The sequence below is a fragment of the Grampus griseus genome (genome assembly GCF_964374135.1).
Source record: "Grampus griseus genome assembly, chromosome: 2".
In the NCBI taxonomy this organism is placed as follows: Eukaryota; Metazoa; Chordata; class Mammalia; order Artiodactyla; family Delphinidae; genus Grampus; species Grampus griseus.
Genome location: NC_139018.1, coordinates 13,590,731 through 13,596,208, shown reverse-complemented (window position 1 = coordinate 13,596,208; position 5,478 = coordinate 13,590,731). Strand labels below are relative to the sequence as shown.

The window sequence follows — 5,478 nt, the reverse complement described above, 5'->3', positions numbered from 1 at the left end:
CCCTTTGTCATGTGGCTTTGCAGTACCTTCCTTATTGTGGGTGGGAGGTACTTCCCTACCTCTTTACTCTGGGCTCGACTATGTGCTTTGGCCAATGGGATGACAGCAGATATGGCTCAAGCAGACACTTGATAAGGGCTTGCAGGACTGATTTTGCTTCCTCGTGCTACTACCATCACCTTCAGATGGACATACCCAGGTGAACCCACTGGCCTCAGGTGGAGGATGAGAGACACATGGAGCACAGCCATCCCCAGCTGAGCCTAGCCTAGATCCACGAGCTGCAGACTCATAAATTGGCCCAGCCAAGACCAGCAGAGCCAGTCAAGTTCAGCCTGGGTCAGCCACCCCCCAGCTGACTCACAGACATGTGAAAAAATCATTCATGATTGTTATCTTAAATGACTGAAATTTGGGATATTTTGTTATGTATCAATAATTAACTGCTACATAAACTGGTACGCAGAAGTGAACATAAATCATATGTAACGTTGTTTTTTGGGACTGGGTGGTGGGAATGAGTAAACTATTAGGGAAGGCTGAAAAAAAAGTAAGGAAATTGCTCTTGGAGGCTGGAAAAATGGCAATCCACATTATGTAATGCTGAATCCTTTAGGAAAACTGTTAGTAACTTGGGAGATAAAAAGTGTATCTAATAAACTCTTGGACTTGGGCAAAGAGATTTCTCAGCAGAGTATTGAAAGCATCAGTTGGCTTTTATGACTGTGTTTGATAAGGTACTACAAAAAAGAGACAAGCTCATAAAATAACTGCCTAGTTTGCAAGTAGTATTAGAAGCATGATAGAGAAGGTAGAATCTGTTCTGTTGCTGTGGCTTCTGGCACATGCTGTAGAATGGAATCAAAGACAAAGGGAACCCACAAAGTTTTTAGGCAGAGTTATATTGACAAAATGACTCATAGCCTGAATTAAAAGAGATGGAAATTGTTCAAAATATAAAAAGACCTCTGGGTAGGAAGTAGTTTCAAAAGATTGCTTAAAGGCTATATTTTATAATGCCTTCAGAAGTAGCCAGTGATGGTGATAGAAAAGGAAGGACATCTCAGAGGCTGGAGCAAGAGCCATAGAGAACAATGGGGAGAGAACCTTTCTTAGAATGCAGATCTTGGAGCCTTTCGGCCGGAACCGCCATCTTCCAGTAATTTGTCAAAATGACCAATGCAAAGGGAAGGAGGAGGGACACCTGCTACATGTTCTCTAGGCCTTTTAGAAAACATGGAGTTGTTCCTTTGGCCACATACATGTGACTCTACAAGAAAGGTGATATTGTATGTATCAAGGGAATGGGCACTATTCAAAAAGGAATGCCCCACAAATGTTACCATGGCAAAACTGGAAGAGTCTACAATGTTATGCAGCATGGTGTTGGCACTGTTGTAAACAAGCAAGTTAAGGGCAAGATTCTTGCCAAGAGAATTAATGTGCATATTGAGCTTTTGAGCACTCTAAGACCCGAGATAGCTTCCTGAAATGTGTGAAGGAAAATGATCAGAAAAAGAAGGAAGCCAAAAAGAAAGGTACTTGGGTTCAACTGAAGCACCAGCCTGCTCCACCCAGAGAAGCACACTTTGTGAGAACCAATGGAAAGGAGCCTGAACTGTTGGAGCCCATTCCCTATGAACTCATGGCATGATGGGTGTAAAGAAAATAAGGGACCTGGACTGTACAAGTGTTTCTCTTAACTGAGTAGAAGTGTTGTGTCCCCTCCCCCAAAGAAATATTTAAAGCACATTTTAATTGTGTCCAGATTCAGTGGGTGATGTCTTTACTTTCCAAATTTAGTAGTTTTTCTTCCTGAAAGATGTGAGGTAGTTTGCTGTGCAATATACTCCACTGGTGAATAAACTGCCAATTATAATTTATATATATATTAAAAAAAGAATGCAGATCTTGGAGCTAATCAAGGAATGTTACCTATCCCCAAGGTTGTGGTAGCTGGAAATGTTTTCCCAGCAGGATTTCAGAATTGCTATGGACCAGTGACTGGTATGGATCTCCTTCTTCCCCTGTTTGAATAGGAATGTTTATTGCAGATGTCCTGTCCCTAGCTTACCATTATATGTTGGAGGTATGGGAGATGGATAACTTTCCCAGAGGTCTTGGATCAAAAGGAGCTGTATCTGGACTGATGTAGATCATGAGAAAGTAGATTTTGAGCTTGATGCCACCAGCTGTTTCTCAGTCTTGCAATGGGAGTGATTGATTTTTGCATGTGGGAAGGATCTGAGTAATTGAGGTTGAGTGTAGGGTGCAATAGATTGATTGCCTTAATGGACCCAATTCTTCACCCCTGCTGTATCCACATCATTTGCCATGTAAATTGGCAGTGCCCTCTTACTGTGGGGAGGAAGCACTTCCCTACCCCTTGACTCTGGGCTCCTATATGACTTGCTTTGGCCAATGGGATATTAGCAGAGCTGACACAAGCAGAGTCCTGACAAATGCTTACCTGATGGGGTTCGTCCCCTTGCGCCTCTGACATCACCATCAGAAGGCTGTGCTCAGGCCAGCCTAGTGATCCACGGAGGAGGATGAAAGACACATGTGGCAGAGCCTCTCCCAAGCTGGGCAACTGCAGACTTATGTGAGTTCACTCAAGACCCACAGGACCATCCAGCCAACTCCAGTCAATCCACAGAGACATGAAAAATAATACGATTGCTGTTTCGAGCTTCAGAGATTTGCAGCGATATTTTTATGCAGCAGTAGATATCTGATATAGCAACAAAGTGGAGTTTTTCTCCACGGGAGGCTGCTAGCCACACATGAAGACCAAATGAACCCCTTCCCTTGTAAGACTTCTCCAATACTAATCATGATAACAATAACAAAAGCTATCACTTACTGAACTCTTATTTCCAGGTCCTGTGAGAAGGGCTAGATGCATCATCTCGCTGAATTCTTACAACAGCCCTGAGGGTTGGTTATGATTATTTCCATTTTATAGATTAAAAAACCCCCAACACCCCCCCCCCCCGGGGCTCAGAGAGGTTAAGAAAACAGGCTGAGGTCACACAGATAGTAAGTAGTACAGTTTGGATTCAACCTCAAGCTAGTCTAACTCCAAAAGCTATGCCATCTAGTCAGGCACAGGCACTGTAGTGAATGGGGTTGGTTTCAGGCCTGCATTCTCCAGGCTGCCCTATGGATCACACAGCATTTGTTGGTTTTGTTTTCCCAACAGACTTTAATGTAAGAAATTATTTGAACAGGTGCTGGAGAATTGAAGAAGTGAAACGGGGGATATGAGCATAACACAGAGGTAGAAGCCACAGCTGTCATCACCCTTAAATCAGGGAACAGAGGGAAGAGGTGGAGTTATCAGAACTTTGCAGCTGGGACTCCATTTTCTGGGGAGGAGCCCTGTCTGGCAGGTGCTGGTGCCTCTGATGGGCAGAGCTCATTTCTGACATGTGAACAATGTCAAGAGCATCAAGGAACATAGCTGGCTGGTTGGGGAAGGACTGGGTTATCCAGTCTGGAACCCACTTTGCTCCAGACATAAAGAAGACACCCAAGGAGAAGGAACGACACCAGGGAGAAGATGGGGCTTGGATTAGGCATCAGAAGATGGGGATAACTGAAGAAGAGATCTAAGGGAAGGAAACACTCACCCAAGTTCCTGGGGCTAGGATGGGGGCAGGGCTGAGACTGAACACAGATCCAGGTGTGCACACTTCCCACACTGCCCTGGGGAGGGACGCACCCCTGGAACTTCCTGCCAAGACTCCAAGCATGGGCTTGTCCACCCTCTGACATGATGATAGTGGTCATGTGTGCTGGGGAGGGCAAGTGACAGTGGCCCTCTGAGTTGGAGTATGGGGGCCACAAGCATGGTCTTTGCAGCCAGATGGTCTGGGACCTAATTCTCCCCTCTGCCACCTAGTAGCCATGTGACCTCAGGCAAGTCACTTAACCTCTTTTATTTTTATTTATTTATTTGCGGTACGCGGGCCTCTCACTGTTACAGCCTCTCCCGTTGTGGAGCACAGGCTCCGGACGCGCAGGCTCAGCAGCCATGGCTCACGGGCCCAGCCGCTCCACGGCACGTGGGATCTTCCCGGACCGGGGCATGAACCCGTGTCCCCTGCATCGGCAGGCGGACTCTCAACCACTGCGCCACCAGGGAAGCCCAACCTCTTTTATTTTTAAACTTTTTATGTCAAGAGAATTTTAGATTTACAAAAGACTTGCAAGGAGAGTTCCCACATACTCTTCACCCAGCTGCCCCTGATGTTAGCATCTTACATTCATCCCAAGAAAGAAAGGAACACTGGTACATTACTGTTAACTGAACTCCAGACTTTATTCAGGTATCTCCAGTTTTTCCACCAATGTCCTTTCTCTGTTCTGGGACCTAATCCAGGATACCCTGTCACACTTAGACTTCTCCTCTCTTTGCTTCAGTGTCCTCATCTGTAAAATGGGGCGATGGTCATGATGGCACCTAGAATCCTTGTCCTCTTGTGAGGATCAAGTGATGGGTCACTGATGCATAGCACTGAGGTGGTGCCTGGCACAGGGAACGGCTGTATCAGTGTAGGTCATGATTATAACGCTTAAGACCAGTGATGCCTTTTCCTGCCTTCTGGGAGCGTACCCTGGAATGCCAGCCGGAGCCCCTACCACTCACTCAGGACTCAGGTTCCTTTGGAAACCCCTGGCAGTTAGGTGGGTGACAGCGAATCCCAGATACCATCACTGAGACCCAAGTGGTGGGAATCCACGTCGTCCAAATCCAGCAACTGCACTCTTCAGCCCGAGCTCACTGCCCCGCAATGATCAATTCTGTAGGAATTTCACAGGCTCAGCATTTGAGGCGTCCCACACATACTGTGGGAAGAGGGATCGGGACACAGAGCTGTCTCAGAAATAGGAGAAAGAGGAGCAAAAATAGGAACCCAGGGAGAGGGTGGGCAGCAGAGCATCATCTGGGCCAGCCTGAGACCCTCCTTTTCAAGTCACAATGCCACCCGCAAGCCCTCGCTGAGTGCCCGGTGCTGGCCAGGCTCTGGGAGGACAGCATGACAGCGGGCGCACATGAAGGTGCCGTCCGAGGCCACCTTCTGGGAGCCTCCCGCTGCCTCTGGGTTCTGGAGGCATCCTCCTGGGAAGGCCCTGATGGCCTGGTTGGGCATTTCTGCAGAAGCATCAGCTGGGTAGAAGTAAAGGGGCGGGGAGGGGAGCAGAGAGGAGATAGCGCGCGGCCAAGGCAAGGGGCGATGTGGCGGACTGGAGGGAGAAGCGGGCGTATGCGATTCCCCGTGAGCTAGGCTGTATGTTCAAATGTGGACAAGTGTTTGCCCAGGGGCACCAAGCCTGAGGGGAGCCCAGCCGGAGAACAGCGCGGAGAGGGCTCGGCCTGCCCGGGAAATTGTTGCATGGCTCTGCGTTATGCTGGGAAAAAGAGGGAGTCTGGGTTTGTGACGACCAAGGGAAGAAGACCGGAAGCTGCCA

The 5,478-nt window shown here is 47.8% G+C and overlaps 1 pseudogene across 1 annotated transcript; it reads left to right on the top strand.

Annotated features, from left to right (window-relative positions):
• The first annotated feature begins 1,172 nt into the window (after positions 1 to 1,172).
• LOC309818900 (large ribosomal subunit protein eL21-like) lies at positions 1,173 to 1,662 on the top strand (annotated as a pseudogene). The gene has a single exon. The product of its transcript is annotated as a large ribosomal subunit protein eL21-like (transcript).
• The last annotated feature ends 3,816 nt before the right edge of the window (positions 1,663 to 5,478 follow it).